General features: G+C 43.5%; 1 long non-coding RNA gene across 1 annotated transcript; it reads left to right on the forward strand.

The window, feature by feature from the left end:
- Positions 3,686-6,466, forward strand: LOC110407980. Its single transcript, XR_002444115.1, has 3 exons — positions 3,686-3,883; positions 4,847-4,923; positions 6,010-6,466. It is a non-coding gene; the product is annotated as an uncharacterized LOC110407980 (long non-coding RNA).

The raw sequence follows: 18,373 nt of genomic DNA on the forward strand, positions 1-18,373 counted from the left end.
TTTGGACGTGAAGTGGGCACAGTGTGGACTGGGCAAGCCAGGGACTCAGAAGGAGGCTGCACGCCCTGAATGCACACACCGTCAGTAACAAAGGCAGCAGCCTCCCCAATCTGAACAAGTTGTGCTGGCCTGCTCAAAGCCTCATCCCTTCTATTGCTACGTGTGTCTCTCTGCACCCTGGAAGGATACAGTGCAGCCGTTACTCTTTGCAAAACTACTTGCCAACTGCCCAGCAGCTATATAAACACTGCAGGAAAACACCGCTTGAATCTTTAAAATCATCAACAAGTTCCTTTAAAGCCACTGGCTCCTGTCTCGGGTTGAGATCTAATACTCTGCATTAAAGAAGAAACAGCTGAAACACCACCTCATTTTTACAGTCAGGAAATATCTTGCGCTTATTGCCATTATCAAAAATGATTTTAGCTTAAACTGCGCTACTGTAGCATAGGACATAAAAAAGGAAAGGTTTTACTGCTGAATGCTAAGTCATGCTCTATTTTACTATGTAAGGAGCTAATATAGTAATGTAATATAGACAGAATATACTCAAATAAAAGTTCACATGTTCCTGCCAACTCCAAGCAATTTAGTTTTGTGACTCAGGCAGCATAATTGTGAAATTGGCTCGGAACTCATTACACTGTTTTATTTTTGTCTGTTTGTACTGTTATATGCACGCTTCAGGTTCATTCCATTTGCCTTAGGACTCCAGTTGCATAGAGAAGATTTTTTGTGTGTAAGCTGATGGGCTACAAGGCTACCTTTTACTGCTGAGAGCAGAGATTCTCTTACAACTGTCTGTGAGATTGGGGCTGTAAGTGAAATGTTAAATGCCCCCAAATGCACAGAAGAAAGTGAGATACTGTAACCCTTAACACAGACACACAATGGCTCTACCCCATCCAGCCACCACCACCTATGCTGTTCACCCCCAGTCTGCAGTGGATGTGGGATGAAAGCGATGTGCAAAATGTTTTAAACACGTTTCCTGAGATGACACGGTGTAAGGATTCGACTCAGTTTGTCTTCAAACCCAGAGACAAAAGAATGTGAAATTCAAAAACATTAATTACAGTGAGGAGACAACTTTGGTTCGTGTTAGTGTGCATTTCATAAGGCAGTCTGAGGCTGGGTGCCGAGTGTTTTCAAATGTAAATCTGATGTCAGGCTGCAGCCCATGTGGTGTATAAACAAGCTGTATTTTTAAACGCAGTGTGAAATGTGGGGGCCGACGTGACCATTATCAGAATCTCATGCATGGGTTATGAGACATCATAAAATATGTTCATATTGCAACAATGAAAACTGGAGCAGCTCTGTGGTAGGCTTGTTTGATCTGATAGCTGCCCCAGCTGCCTCAGTGCGTCTCGCAGGAGGGAGGAATGTTATTTGAGGGCTGTCCTTCTGCATTCTAAACTGTTTTCTTACAAATTTTTTTACAAAGAAAGAATTTTTTAAAAGGTTTCTTATGAAATGATTGATGAAGAATAGATCATTAAGACAATGCAAGTAACATTCTCAGGAACTGGAGGACATTCCACCCTGAATGAAGCAGCTGAACTTGTCACCTTAATCAGGCTGAAACGGAGTTGCAGGGTGAGCGCAAAGAATCAGGTCACCTTAGGATCTCCTTTTATTAAACAGTTAATGAATTTTATTCTGAATATGAGCATCCCTTGGGGTTCTTCACACTGATGCAGTCTATCTGGGTAGAGATAACAAACACAGTCACTTCCTGTTCTTCAAAATGAAGCTATCTCCATCAGACTTTGAGATATGTTCTGTAAATTCTTACTGCCACAATTCCATTTTCCTTTGATACATTCAGATGAATGTCTTTAATCTTATTTTATTCTACTGCCTTCATTACATAAGTGATTATTTTTCCTCTTATTTGCATAGCCAGACTTCATTTTACAGAATACCCGTCAGCTGAGTTTCTGTGTGTTAGTGCTGGAGTATGGGTATAGATAGATCTTCTAATGCCTTATGTTTAATTCCCTCCAGTGATATTAATTTCCTGAGTGATCCTGAGCTAATCATCTGATTTTGCTACGTTTCACTACTGCTGTGGCAGATATTTTGCAAACACAGACTTGGATGCCTATGAACTTCCTCAGGCTCCTATGAAAACCCTAGCTCCTATGAGAATACGGCTTGTTCCTGCTTTTCTAGCAGATGTAAATGCTTCTTTTCATGGGATAAAGGATAAGAGGGGAAGGAAAGACGAATACTACATCTGTGCTGCAAGCAGCAGCTCTGAAATGCCCTGCTCAACAGAAAAGCAGGGCAGCCTGCCCACCCAAGTGTCTCAGGGGCACTTTGCACTCAGGCCAGCAATGTCCAGGTACTGGCTTGTGGAGCTGGCTTGGATCCGACCAACTCGGAGCCGTGGCAGTGTGTGCCTGGGGCTGGAAGGGCTGTCCATGCAGACATACCCCTTGAAGCAGTGAGTGCAGCTCTGTGGTTTCTGGCACCGCAGAGTGGCGTGAGCCCATGGGAAGAGCTGGACTCCGCAGGGCATTACTGAGAGTCTAATTTGTCTTCCTGTCATTGGCATGAGATTAAACTATCTTTTTCCCCTCTATTTATTGAAGAATATGATAAAATGAATGCAAACAGTTAAATATTCTCAACTATTTCAGCTTAGCAGAATATCCATCTCTTCTTGTCTTTGCAGCATTTTACTTTGGGGACACACGTGCACGTTGAATTCATGTGTTTGGTGCTTTTGGACCGAGCGGATTCCAGTCAGCCTAATCACAAAGCTGGGCAAAGGAAAAACTGAATTTTCAAACTGATGACACATTTATACCAGAATTGTAACTTTATAATATTAATGTATCATTTAACTTACATGTATACTTTGGAATGTTTATAACTTCTGTAAATCATAGGCGAGAGCAGCCAAGAGAGTGCCACACAACATTCCTAGCACAACTTGTAAAATAAATACAACAATCACAGAAGAACAACATTCCCTGGTACAAAAGAGGAGAGGGGAAATGCAGTCACTCTGCTGCAGATGGGAAAAGTGCTTAGCAAAAGCTCCGTGAAAGCCCAGGCACACGCAGAGGCATTGGCGCGGAGTTTTCGCTGCACTGCCCCCAGCGCTCCAGATTTCAAAGGACAAAATGCCACCAGGTCAGTGCAAACGAGGTGTCCTGTCTCTGGGAAGTGACACCAGACCGTCGGTGGCCGTATCCCTTAGCACATCTGTGTGATAGCCTAGATTCTGGGACTTCTTCCTTCCCTCCTAGTACAGGGTGACTGCTGAAAAGCCATCCGCACACCGCACGGCACAGCGTGACCTCTGCATTGCAGGTACCTTGAACAGAATAAAACCCCACTGTTTCCCGGCCCATGAAATCCCGTGGCTGATTTCTGACCTATTCACCTTCAGTTTTTCTTTTAAGGTTTATGGTACTTTTGTGACTTGACCAACGAACTGTAAAATACACATTTAAATGCATTCAACTCAGATAACAATCTCATCATTAAAGCAGCCTAGCTTCTTTGTTTGAAGTTAATCACTCTCAAATTCCTCTGGATTCATCAGCACGCTTACCAATACCTGTTCTTCCTCCCTGAAGTTAGCACTGTAACACGACACAATGACCTTAAGCTATTTGAATGTAGTATAAAAGATTACAAATCTTACAGAAAATTCTCTTCAGTTTTAGAGCAAAATCAACAGAAAAATCAAAACCCAAACTTGAATTAAGGACATCTTTAAAAAGTGAATTGGGTTCTGAGATCCAGGTGAAAGGACAAATGCTAAAAATACAGTTGAGCAGTGAGCACAATGTGGTAACATTGCACAGGCAGCAAAATACCAAAATAACACCAAGGACGGGAGACTGTTTTAATGTACTTTCTGGTAAGTTATTTAACATGCTTTTGTTGGCAGTGCAGCTGGTTTGGGGCTTTGGATCAGGCCTGGATTACTTAGAGCAGGCAGTAGGCAGTGCCTCTCACGTAATGGTTGTTCCCAAGTACAGCTGAACGCCAGTGTAACAGGACTCTCGGCTCTGTTTCTCATCTCTAACACTGACAGCACGAGTATCCCGGTGTGTCCCTCAGTCTGGGAGGAAAAACCCCACTGTTTCACTGTGGCTGCAGATGCTGATCTGTGGTTCGAGGCTGGGACCTCGTCTCACCCAGAGGCCACGTTTCTTCAATTGCCAGCAGGAAGAATGGGACCCAGAGCTCAGTCCTGGGCTGTGGGAGCCAAATGAGTTAAGAGGAGAGCAAAGCTGATGTCAGGAATGGGCTGGCAGAGCCCATGGCCAGCAGGATTTTGGCACAGCCTGGGGCAGGTGAAGAAGAGCTTCCTACAGCAGTCAGCCCCTCTGGCTGTGTGATGCTGCTACTCGGTAACTTCACCCTGGAAATCTTTTGCCTGGTTAACAGCCCCAAAACTGTGTTTTCTTTTCTCCCCAGCTGGATTATTTCTTGTTATGGCCAGCAAAGACTAGTTTTATTTTAATATATTGCCTAATTTATAATGGGTTCTGTCCATTGTATACTGAAATGCTCTTTTTTTTTTTTGAGTCAAATATAACTGTGCCTGTGCTCATACACTTTCTGTGTGCAATGCTTGGCCTCTGCATTTAAGAAATGCAACCCCAGGAAGTGTTTATAGAAGGCTAAATATAGGTTTATCTGTTCTAGTCTTTCCATGAAAGATCTTTTTCCTTCAACACATGGAGATTAAATACACAGAGCAATATTAGTTAACACTTAAGTTATGGCACGTTCCTAAAAACGCCAGGAAATTCCGTTTTGAAGTTGATGTTCCAGTCCTAACTCCTGTTGACTTTATATTTCTTTTCTCTCACAGGCATGAGCTGAGGATGGAGTGTGGCTGGAAGCATTGAGATGCTGCCTTGGGCTGACACCTTACATTAATCTCGTTAGGTGAGCTATGTGGGTTCACTCATGCCCTCATAGAAAACAAGAGCAGAACTCTCTGTTCTCAGCAGCCCAAAGCCCATCAAATACAGCATCTGCCATTTCAGTGTACTAACTCCCAGTTACATAAAAGAAAATGAACCAAACTTCAGGGAATTTACGTCAGAGCAGCTGTTTGCATGCATCTTCTGCTGGTCTTAACTCTCACACCTTGGGCTTTCCTGTTAGCGTTTGCAATAACGTCATTGCATCATGATCCGAGTGTTTAATATTCCCTCTTTCAAAATATGAAGTTGCAGCTGACTCCCTGTATTCTTCTGGGATAGATGCAGAAAAAGCTTTACTTAACAGCTGCTATATATTATTATTATTACCTATTACATCATATCTTATTACAGCTCTATTACAAGTTTCCCCTAAAATCTAATCACTTTCTGAAATTGTTTACAGCGAAACTAGAAATGGACTTGAGATGTAAAGTTCACATCCCAGCATGGGTCTGAACTTTCTTGAAGTTCAGATTTATGTGGAGGCAGCGTTTAACCCTCTTGCTCCTGGAAGATAGGAGTGATGGCTGAGCCTGTCTGCATGTGGCGGTATGGGATGAGGGGTCGGGCAGATGTGGAATGGAGGCAGCCAAGGAGGGGTTGGACTTTGTGCCGTGTCCGGGCTCTGAGACAAAGGCAGGGGCATAAGGAGTGCAATGCTGGTCCTACGGACGTGAATAGCAAAGCTTCCTCTGATTGCAACAGAGCCAGAATTTCCCTCAAGCCGAAGAGGCAGATGACAGATGGACAGTCAGACAGATGTTGGTTAATTAAATCATCTGAGCTAAGCTAGGCTTATTTGTTTAAAAGACAAGTGGTTGCTGACAGAAGCGTGTCATCGTAGCCATTCTGTGCTGCTCATAGTACATGGCTGGGAACCTGAAAACAGAAGGATGGAAACTCTAGCTTGAGGCTCCCAAGGAAAGTTCTGCACTCAGCTCTGCCCACTGAAATGAGTTTGAGAACCTGCATGACCCTCCAGGCACCTCACCCAGCCCTTGGGGGCTTTACCAGGATATCCAAACTTCTCTTTCTCCCTGTGCAGGCTGTGAAGAAGTCCCTTGGAAACAGCAGCAATGTTGCAGGAAGCATATGTGGAACTACTCCTATGGGAGCAGCTGCTGCTGCGGTGGGTCAGTCTTCACAGGATCGCTCCCTCAGCTGAACTGCGTGCTCATGAAGGTGGAGTAAAAGCAATCAAGGTCACCAGCATCATCCACACACTGACATTTCTATAGGCCTTTGCTTTACAGCTACGATATTAAGTAGTTTGGCTAACTTTTTAGAAATGTTACTATTTTCTCAACAAAATGTCAAGTAAGTTTTCAGGGGGGAATACTTCATAACTGAAGTATGTTTTCCTAAGGGCAATAAACCGCTAAGAAATGTACTTTTTTCCCACCCAGCCTTTGAGCCAAAACTTTCACATGTTTTTCAAAGAAATAAAATTATAGGTGTTTCTCTGTAGTAGGGTGAAGTACCACCTGGGTGGCAGTGGTAGAAAGCTGGGCAAACTTTATAAATCTAGAAGGGGGAGATTGTTTTGGCACGACTTAGGGTTACAGCCTGGGTTTCCTATGCATAATTTTAAAAGGAATTGCTCAAAGCATCAGGAAACTCTTGCTGGTACACTATACCCAGTGTATGACTCTTGCCTCTTTAGACTTGTGGAAGATTGCCACAGTTGGAAAAACAGAACTTTCTCAGTGCAATGAACACCGGAGTCAAGAGGAAGGCTTTTAGTTATTTCTGTAACTGACAAACCTATGGCCCTTTCACATGTTGGTTCAAAAGACCAGAAAAATGTGAAGTGAATTGGAAATAATGAGTTGGTCAGCACAGTGTAATGTGGTTCCTGTGCTGAGGTTGAGGTGGGTTCCCATAGCCCGCTGCCAAGGGGAGGGCAGCACTGGGCCGGTGGTTGGAGCTTCTCCACTGCACTCCAGGCTCCTCAAAAGTGGTGGGTCCTCCAAAGAGTGTTGGCTTTTTATAGTTACTGCTAAAAAGCTGAGCAGCTGGAAATGCACTTTGGTTTTGGTCGTTTTGATCTTTGGCATCACAGTGCTTGGAATGTGAGTATATGCATTTACTGATTGAAATAATAAAGAAAATGAGTCAATTAAATGTCAGTTCATCCAGAAACATTTTACACTGGAGATGAGGAAAAGTGAAGGACAAAAACACTTCGGCTAACATGCCTAAGAGTGGTACAAGACCACAGAGAGTTAAGGAGTGTATTGATGGGTGGCCTGGCACCCTGAAGGAACAATCAAGGCACCAAATATTTTTTAAATATTAAAAAATAGGCCACATAAAATGTCCTGGAAGCCAGTCAGAAGGAAAACCAAAGAAAAGCTACAGAGGAGATCTTGTTCCCTGGCCCTCTCTGCGAGCTGGCTTCCTATGTGCAGAGCTGGGGAAACTCTGAATGCTGTGGAAGAAATCCATGGAGAGGAAGCAACAGCAATCGCAAATTATAAAAGATGGGGCTGGTTTTAATCAGGGCTGACTCTTCACAAATAACAAATGGGAAGGAGAGGTTAAAGCAGGGCATAAGGCTAAGCCAATAAAGCCTTTTTTGAGACAAAATAAGAAGGGCGTATTTCAATATGCCACAGTGAGGAGAAAATCGAATGAACTAACGTGTCTAGGGTGTAAAAACACTGTCTGACTCCAGGCACATGAGCTTGTGCATCTCCACAGCTCATGGAGAGAAGCAGGCTGCCAATTTAGGAGCTCTGAGTAACCTCGTAGGAAGGTTACATAGTCAGGCTAGCCTTAACTGAATTAGACATCTAAATTTAGACAGAGTGAATGTCCACACTGCCTCCATCTCCTCCCCACCCCTTAAGATGCACATACATCATTTGGCCAGGAGTATTCTAGCATTTTTTCAAACTTTACTGGGGGGAAAACCACCATTTTGGAAATGTCAAATTAGTGAGAAAGGTGTGATTTATGTGTAATATAGATCCAGCACACAGCTTTTTTAACAGCCCTGCTGCAGCCAGCATCTAAAGGAGCTCTTAAATTGCCATGCTCATTTTGCTGAAATCCTGCTGTATTCATGGGCTGGATAACTAGGCTGGAAATGGTGGAGTGCTGGGGACTGAAGACAGTTTCAGGAGATCTCAGTCTGATGCACATGTGGGGCACTGGCACTAAATTGTTTAGTGCTGCAACACCAAGGCCAATAAATGATCCCAGCAAGCTGTGTAAATGCCTTGGGTACCAGCAGATGTTAGAGCCAAGGAAAAAGCAGCTTTCTGCATTTCTGTGACAGATATTGGCAACACCTGGGGCAGAATCTTCCAAGACCACAGTAGAATTTTCAGTGCTTACTCAATTTTTTTTTTCAGTATAAAGCTGTGGTTTGTGTGGGTTGCTCCTTAGTGTCTTTCATGTAACTAGCCTGCTGCTATGCAATCATTTGGGGTATGCAGTGGCCTGTGTGGATGCTGTCTTGATTTATTGTAAACTCTGGGAAGAACTCCTATAGCACCTGAAAGCAATCTTTCAGCAACTCAAGGAAGCAGAGTTGACTTTTAATTCCCCAGTGTTCAGTAAGAAAGCAGGAAACCATACATATATATATACATGGGAGATATAGGAGGGCAAGGGAGTTATGAAATGAGAAATAAGTAAAATGCAAGGTGTTAAAATGCATCTATTGCTGACTACAAAATGGCAGGTGAGATCTTTTCTGGGTGTTGCGGTAAATTATTGGAAATTTAGTCCACGTTTTGCAACACTAGCTGCTCCATTAACTGATCTCACTAGGAAAAAATCATCTCATAAAATAAATATGACCCCATGGCGTGTGCTAGACTTCCAAGGATTGAAATCAGTTCCTAGAGATCAAATGGTTTTCATAAGCCTGGAATTCTAAGGTCCGCAGAGGGTGAATCCCAATGTCAATAATCTTAAATCAGGGTCAAGATTAGCATAAAATCTGAAAGAATGCTAAAAAAAAATCCACACTTGCTTGATAAATTATCTGAAAGAAGTTAAATTCCCTAGATATGATGTGATTTTAATAAAGCAGATCATAGCATTTGCTTGGAAGGAATTATATGCCACAGCAAAACATAGGTGGTTAAACAACAAGAAATTTATGAAGCCAAGCAGAAACTTACTGATTGTGCAACTTTATGCAATCAATTTAGTAATTTACATTTGCATTAGACCAAATACACCAATGACTATATTTTTCCTAGAGTGACTGAGAATAAAGAGATCAATTTCAAGTAATGCAGTTGCCCTTCGCTGAAGTTGATTTGGAACAGATCTTCCTAAGTACAAACATTTTATTAAAGAAGAAATCATTAGAAGATGATTAAATGTGAGTGAGAATGCTTGCAGAGAGGCAGCGCTGCTGGTGATCTCCAGGACACCAGAGATCACCCTGCTCTCTCACTCCCCATTCTCTCTCCAGGTTGACAGAGCCCCAAGGTTTGACCCACCGTGCAACAAATGAGGGATGCAAACAACCACTCACGCAGAAAGCTCATTGGTGTAAGATTGTTTCCTTCAGAGAAAATAACTTTTCCAAACCTGAGCTTAAAGATTCTTCACTCCTGAAGCAAATAATTTTCAGCAGTAAAGGGAGAGAAAACCAGGTTTGTTTGGAATATAACTTCAGTGAAGAATGGAGTTGGCCAAAAGAAAAAAAGAATCAATCTGTCCTGAATATAGGAATCAAGCAAGCAAGTGACACAAGCCAGTGCTTCCCCTGCTCTCCAGCAGTGGTGCTGTGAACCTGCTGTGCTGAAGGAGGTTCCCTTCACTGCAATTCAGTGCAGCTTGAACCAAGCTATGCCCTCAGTCCAAGAAACCGCACTATACTCATTCCTAGGATTAATCTGTCTCTGCATCCAATGCCTTAAGTATTTTTTTTTGAGGAGTTCCTCCTGTCCTCCCCTGAATGCAACTTAGCATAGCACTAAGGAAAACATTCATCCAGAAACACCACTAGTTGTGGTGGTGCCTCACACAGCTCTGACCCTTCCAGCCTCTACCCAAGGCTACACAGGGGGAAGTGATACTTCCTTGGAGGCAGCAGCTGTCCATAGCACTACAAGTGCTTGTCTTCACCCTGGCTGGGAAACTTGCAGCATGTTAGCTGAGAGCCAGGTATTAAATTAGGTCTTTTCTTTTTTGCGAGCTCAGGTCTCTGTCTCACTTTGGAACTCCGGTGCTTTATATGTGTGGAGAGTCAGCTTGGAGTTTGCATGGGGGAGTGCAAGGAAATTAGTGCTGGGGAGAAGACCCCTGGTTTGTGTTGCCCTAGCACTCACCCAGCACCAAATCCTTTGCACTTTGTATTTGCACTTGAAGGATTTATCCAACAAAAACCTTGGAGACTCAGTCAGCCTCAACTCCCTGAAAAAAAGATTGCTTTGTGTTACTTAGCCCTTCTGTAAACATGACATGTGGCCCATGCCAGTTGGTTTTCCATCCAGAAGGCCTGATCACAAGTTCCATGTTCTTAAGCAGTCTTACGTTTATTTAGGAGACAATCAGCAGTAACAGTAACCCTCTTAGATATGCTGTATCCAGCCCCAGGTTCAGCCTGTCCATGACTTCCCTATGCACAATTTCCTCCAGGATTCCACCCTAGACCGAGACCCGCTGTGATGCAACACCACTTTCAGCAGAAGATAGGGTAATGCTGGCTTGACAAGTGAAATTAATTACTGCATTCCATTAATTTTGAGTCATGCACCCAGCCCATGGAAGCTAGGAGAATCTTGTGAAAAATAAACTCTCTACATTGTACTGTAATATTGTTCTTGGCCGGAGGCTGCGGCAGCTTGCTGGGGTCCTCAGCAGCCAAGCTCCGCAGCAGTTTCTGCATTAGCATAGGTAGAGCAGCTGCTGCCTTCAGAGAGTGAAAGGGAGGTTTGGTCTTCATCTGGGACCATAACAAGGACAGCAAGGGCCTCCTTGGGACCTTTACATGCAAATATAGCTTGGGAGAGCAGTAATACTGGCTCCTCAGGCTTTGGAGTGTTTAGCTCCAGCTATAAATTTACTGGCAATTGCTTAGCAATTGAGCGTTTTGAGCATTTCCAGTGCAAAACCTAACTACCAGCACACACCACAGGAATGGCTTCAGTGGTGAAGTGGTTTTGGTACAATTGAGAGCAAAGTGGCCTCTGTAAAGGCCCTGAGACACCCATGTGGAATCTCACTCCTCAGTGTCCATCTCAAAGCTCACAGTAACATCTTTCCACTTGCAAGGTTTGGTATGACTTAGAGCAGAACACTCCCCATCCCAAATGTTGTACTAAAACTTTGAGCATGAATCAGCCCCATTCCCTCTGGGAACACCATGAGTGTCAGCAAGGCTGTGCTCAGTACTCGTGTCCATGGGATTCTCCCATGGGAAGCTGTGGTGGAGCCACCCAGGCATGGTGCTGCCCCAGCACCACCTAGGTGAGCTATGACTCACAGCGGTGGCTCTCGCAATCCTGACTTCATCAAACCTTGGGGAGCCAAGGCAGATCCACTAGGTCTGAGGAGAATGGGATAAATCAGAGCTTCCCAGGCCTACAAGGTGACCTAATGCTAAGATGGAAAGATGATTTGACTCCTTCAATAAGGACAGTGGCTAAGCCCTGAGGAGACAAAACTAACGGAGAAGTTTCTTACAGCATCACAACAGAGTGCAGACACTGTATCCACAGCCTGCAGGCAAGGGCAGCCTTTCCCATCCCAGTCCCTGTTATTTCTCTTCAGTCTTCTTCCTGGCTGATAGATCTGGGCTGGGCCCCTCTAAGAACTGACTTCAGCTCCTTTGGCAAACAAACCTTCTGCCCCAGCTGCTCAGCAGCCCCCTGGGGCCCTCCTAGATACTCTGTTTGGTCTTGGGCCCGGCTTCCCGAGGGCCACCCAGGAACCTCTGCATCGCTGCCTCATTGCCGTGTCAACAAAGCTCTTCCCACCCCACCTCCTTCCCTTATCACCCATTTCCCATCTCTCTCTGACAGATAATGAAGCCTGTAAGTGCTATCTTGTCTCGGGTATCTGTCTGGGGCATCAAAAATCTTCCCTGCAACAAGTGGAGATGTTTTGGCATGGTTCAGGGGTAGATGTTTGCACACCATGGGCCACTGGCACACACAGCTTCTGGCTCTCCTCCCTATTAGCTGTCTGCTGTCAGGCTGCTCATGTTGTGTGGGAAGAGAAATTAGGAGACTGGCAACGGAGACAAAATTAACTGCACAGGCAACACTGAAAGCCTTTCACTGAGTGTAAGAACAAAGCAAGAAGGATTTATCAATGGGAGCACAGCAGTCATAGAAGACAAGAGAGAGATAAGGAACCTCCTGCTGCCCCAGGCAGTCTCTTGCATGTGCCCTCATGCTGACCTGGTGGATAGACAGGGGGATGAGCCCAGCTGTGACCCCATAACAGTCCTGTAGATGTCTTTTTCCAGTGGAGAACCATTCAGCTGGCATTATTATTTTCAAGCAACAAGATCTATTGTCAACAGAGTCTCTTTTTGAGAACTGAAACATCTTTAGCCTCATTTCTTCTTTTTTTGAATATAAAAATTCTCCCCTGTGGAAACCACAGGTGGTTTTTGTGACTACTTTGATTCACATATCTTTGGAGGAGGAAGAAACAGAGACTTCCAGACAGACAGTTTCCTTCCTGGTTAGCACAGGAGCTTCTTTTTGCTTTCAGTGTCCTGGAACAGGTTCTGCTGCTAGAAGACACCACACTTCCATCTGGTCCAGATCATACTCCTCAGGGATGTTGCGCTATCACTGCAGGAGCAACTCAGTGCACGCACCTGTTGAGTGCACACCAGCAGTATGCTCTTTGTGGGTCTGCAGACTCTGTTTTTGTAGAAAAGCCTCAATGGCATCAGAGTGAGTGATACAAAAAATCATCTTAACTTCTAGATTTCCCAGCTAAAAAACTCAAAGAAAACCTCACATCTGGATGAATGAAGTTGCATGCATTGTCTCCCATTTCACAGCCAAGATGACAAACCCAAACCACACTGTAAACCAAAGCCTGTCTTTTCCCTTCCCTGCTCTAACCATGGAAATGGCAACAGCCAACTCAAAAGCACAGCCTTGATAGGAAATTCAAAGTTACAGTGAGCTCAGCAAGAGTAGGAAGAAACCTAGTCTTCCTAGTATGAAAATATAGATACTAAATATTAACAGATTGAGGCTGTGAGAACAGCGAGGGAAAACAAGTTTGAAACCTTTTGCAGAATCACATCGATTGTAGTGAAATTTCATTTACAATAGTCAATAAAAGTTATTCTTTTTACTGTTTCATTTCAGTCACATCAAAATGTTTCAGTTTGGAAAGAAAAAGCAGCTTTGTTTTAAAAGTCTCCATTGGATTTGTTCTGATTTATGTTACATGTCAGTGTTAGAATAGGTACTTTTTTAGTAAGAACTGCAGTATTCAAAATTCCGAGAAAAATGTTATGTTCTGACCCATGTTCACAAGCTCATACTTTGTCCGGGGGGAGCCAGGACCACACTTACCCTGTAATTACAGCCTCATGGCTGCCCCTCTGGGGCTGGAGCCAGGTTTTGCAGGATGTGCTGATGGATTTGGTAGCCATTTCCCCACACGCTGTGCAAACCACCACTGAGAACAAAACCTGAGAACAACCATGATGGAGTGACTGCCTGTTCTCTGAGGGCTCCACATAAATCTCCACAGCCTCTCCAACCACTGATGCAGACTATGCCAAGTTCTCATTAAGTCCCTAGAAGACTACATGGGGTGTGCGTTAGGATGTCCCTTAATGCTTCCTGCAGCAAAACCCCAGCCTCTGTCTTGCTAACCTCGCAGACGCCACCGTCTGCTGAAGTAAGTAGGAATTTGGCATGCAGGGATCTTGTAAGGTTAAGGCTAAAATGGATTTTGATCTATCCTAGTTCCAGTTTTTGTCCAGCATCCATGTAGAGGCACTAGTCCCCTGGCTGAACTGTTGAACAACATGTATGAGGCAGCACTTCACCTCAAAATACTTATAAAGGTGACCAGAGTTATACGCTGCAGACTTTTATGGGATATAATTGCATTACACTGTTGTGTGGTTGCAACTGATAGCAATAAAACTTGATATGTTGGGAGGACATCAATTAAGCAACTGCTTGCGAGAAACAAATTTTAGAATGACACACAGACTTTACCAAAAGACTCGCTCTTGCTAAGACTTGCAGAGAAGAGCAAATGATAATAAAGGCTCTGCAATGGATGGCACATATTAGCTTAATTTTTAAAAGGTAGATGATCATAATCATCATAAACTATATTTTAAAACTTATCAGTTTAACAGCAACATCAGTGCAAAATGCCATGTTATATTCATTAGCAGATAGTTTCCTGGGATCACTCATCCAGAGACTGGGCATTTGGTGGAAATCTTTGACTGTAACCAACTGCCACTTAGATTTCTTCCTTGTGTATATCAGGCTTGAAAACACAGCTAATAAAGGCCAGATGGCTGCAGGCTCCTTCTCACACCCATAATGTTGATGGGAACATTCTGCAAGGAGTGGATTCTGCCTGAGCCTTTGCCTTGTGCAAGACATGAAGATAACCACATTTCAGCCTTTGTGCTGTCTGGTACTAACTTGATTCAAATGTTTCCTGGATGTCCAGCATATGAATGAAGTGCAGCTCAAAAGAAAATAAAGCCAGCTTTTATTATAAAAGGTTGTACTTATTATATAGTCACATAAATACCTCATTTCTGACAGGGGGGGAATCCTTTTACTACTGCATTTGTTTGGAAAGATTTTGAATAATTCATTATAAAATTACATTAATCTCTGCCAGATCATAGAGAAACTAGCCAAAGTCCAAAATCTGGCCTCACTCAACTCTATGGAATGTTTTAAATTTATTTCAATGGGATCTGGATTTGGCAATAAATGCCACAACTACTGGATAGATAATTTTGATCTGGAATAAAGTAGCACATCTTATCTGCTAATGTAACCTACTGAAGTATGCTCTCCAACTCTGCAAAGGTCTTGCAGTTAGGTTCTGTCTGACTAGTCTATATAGAAGACCAATTAACGCCAAAAAATAATTCTCTGGAATGCTCCAGATATCACAGAGTCTGCATGATTGCACAGGATATTGCACAGGATTAGATGCTGTCTCTGTTGGTAAATTCCTCATGGTTAGTAATCTCATCTTTTAAATTTCATTTTTAATAAGGAGCTGCCTTCATTTTGAAGCCAGCTCTGTTTAAAGCTACAAGAAAAATGTAATTAAATCTGACAGAACTCACTTTCATGCCATATATTGCGGACTATCTCATGACAAGGAGACCTGGTCATATTTTGTTATAAGGAGCTGATTTATTTTTTCAAGTATCTCCACTGGAATCAGAGTTTTCCTGAATCCTGAATTTCTTTGGTTAAATGAGACCCACTGCCTGTCTCTGGCTGCATGCTCTGCAGTGCTGCTGGCTGCACATCCCGTGTATGTTGCCATGTAGTGGTTTGAACATTTGACATTTATATGTAGCTGGCATTGGCTTTGTTGCCTTGCAACCATCTGGTTCCAGAAGAAACTCATAAACTGATCTTGAATCATGCAACCACCAGACAGCAAACAGATAGAGCCGTAGGACTCTGACAGCACATTTATCACACTTCTGTCATAGCTGACACAAACACTGCACTGCACTGTCTTCTCCTATCTCTGTCATGCAGACCTGTGAGGGCTGCATTTTAAAGAGGATATGATTCTCTGCAGCGCAGGGAGCTTACAGCTTGCACTGACTCTGGCACATCCCTTCAAGGCTTGCTGTTAGCCCAAGAAAGCTCTGCATGAAGCAGCAAGTGCAACGTAAGGCAGTTGAAAATTATATCGCTAGCTCGCACTGATTCTGCTGGTGTTGGCACACCCAGGGGACTGGCCATGATGTGTCGTTATCCCTTGGCACCATTGCCAGAAGCAGGGGAGGGGAGCAAACCAGCCTGCTCAGGGGTTTCCATAGGACAGATAACACTTTGGCCAGAGTATTCTCGCCACAGAAGCTGTACTGTTTATTGCTAGGTGGTTATTCAGTGGATTAACTGATACACAAACGGAAAGCTTCTAGGAACAAAGAGTGTACTTGAAAATAGAGCAAAGTGAATGCAATTGCATTTTTCTTTCCTGTAGTTTATTTAGGATGACTGTGGCTCCCCTACCATTCCACTTTCTTGTCCTCTCATTTTTATTTCCATTCCCTAACTTGCTGGCACCCGCTGTTCTTGTGTCCATGAAGAAAAGAGATCACTTTTCTCAATAACTAGAACTGAAAAAGGCAGGAAGACCAAGTTATTAAATCCTAAGAACTCTTACTCACACATAGTGTAATACCATTTTTAACAAGAATCTTGCCCTGTAATTAGATCCCCATAACTCATCATTATAACTGGTACCTCCTCTTTCCAAATTAAACATTGCTTTTTTCAATAATTGGATAATATGAGAGTACTACAGCGATTTGGGATAAGATTTCATCATTGGAATCCGTTTTTGTTTTCAGCTTTCCTGAATGTGTACACAAAGATGCCTCACACACTAATGTGAAAGAATGACTTCTACATTATAAAATTCAGCAGATAATTATAGCTGTCACTGGAGGAAACCTGCCTGAAATTCTCACCTGGCTAAACACGCGAGAAAGGAAAAGTAAGTGCTGAGGATTATTGCAAATGCTATTTTTTTTCCTGACATTTTCTTGCCATCCCTTCCGTTTTATTCATCAGTATGTTAGGAGACAGAGAGTTTTTGTTGCTTCAGCATTCAAGTCTTACCACTTTTATGGACTGTTAAAGGTTCCTGTGAAATATTCTCCCCATCTCTCCTGCTGATGACTGGGTAACCAGGTATGGAGCTGCCCAAGTTCAGCCAGCTCAGTACTGGCATCAGTGGTTGCTCTGCTCATCATTCTTATGCTAAAGAATCAAAGGAGAATAGGGGCTCTGCTGTGCAAAGTATTTCACAGATTTCGAACAAGAAGCCATTCCTGTGCCAAGCATCCTTATATGTACATAGACAAGATAGCAAAGGAGAGGATGGATGCATAGGCAGTTACAGATGCAAACCAGGAATGGAGCTTTAGATACAAACCAGGAATGGAGCTTTGTTATCAAGATGGGTCTGAATTTGACAGAGGCAAAATTTTTCAGTGCCCTTTAAAGGTATTTGATCTTTAAGAAATGCTTAAAAACTTCTTTAACGCTGCATCTCTGTAAGGGGTGGATAAAAAGAAAGGCATTGCAAAAAGCCAGGCCAGGCCTTTGCTCTGTTTACAGCAGCCCACAAGAACACTGCTTTGCCTTCTGCACTCCTTCAGGGGCAGCTGCCTCCCGCTCGGGTCAGCAGATTGGGCAGATGTTGCATTTTTACTATTTTACATCATCAGAACAGCGCAGGCACAGTGTCACTTACTGATGCTCCACATTACAGAGGGTAACACATTACACACCTACCTACATACTATCATACTATCATACCTACCTACCTACGTACCTACATACAATCCACATTACATACATACCTATATGGAAAAATAAGTTTTCTGCATGAAGATGAAAAGTTCTACGTTAGCATCTGGGAGTATCCTCCAGCCTCATGGAGATGTGCAGTGGGCATTACTTGTGTCTCTACACAGCATGAATTGCCATATGCTTTCCGTGTAGTTAGAAGATGAAGCTTCACTTAGCTTTATGAAAGAAAAGCACTAAGAGAGACAGTGAGTAATTTAGGACACATTACTGAGTACCTGCCCCTGTGTGAGTGCGGCTGCTTGGAGTCTGTATTGCAGCTACACGGAAGCAGCAGGAGATTCAAGCCTGGCTTTTCCCAGCACCACAACAAAGCCTGGGCTCCTCTTGCCTTGCAGCCAGGTGCAGGAGCACCTACACTTCCCTCTTTTCTACTTTTTCTACTTTTCCCTTCTTCAGGCGATGTTGAACAGTTTATTCAAACACCCTGTGGATCGGTCATTCCGTGTGAAAGCACACAGCAGAACTTCCCTGGCTGTGGCTTATCGGCTTTGGTTCTCACCCCGCTCATACTGTGCTGAGAGTATCCTCAGCACCACTATATGGAATTTCTTTCCTGGCCTCTCAATTTACTGCAAACCATAGGTGAAATGCTCTTCACAAAGAAATGCAATGAAATTACTCTCCACAGGGAAATTTTTCCTCTTTATAAAAACAAACTCGAAGGAAGAAGCTGTGTGAAGCCAAGCTCTGGAAACCATTCACATGGCTGAGCTCTGCGGGCTACAGCTGCCCTAAAGTTTGCGTGTTAAAATGATCTCTAGGCAATGTGGCAGATAGGAGCAAAAGGGATACCGGAGAACTCTCCTGGCCCATTTTCCTCCGACCGCAGGCACTCAGCTACCAGCCACG

This window comes from Numida meleagris, chromosome 19 (assembly GCF_002078875.1).
Source record: "Numida meleagris isolate 19003 breed g44 Domestic line chromosome 19, NumMel1.0, whole genome shotgun sequence".
NCBI lineage: Eukaryota > Metazoa > Chordata > Aves > Galliformes > Numididae > Numida > Numida meleagris.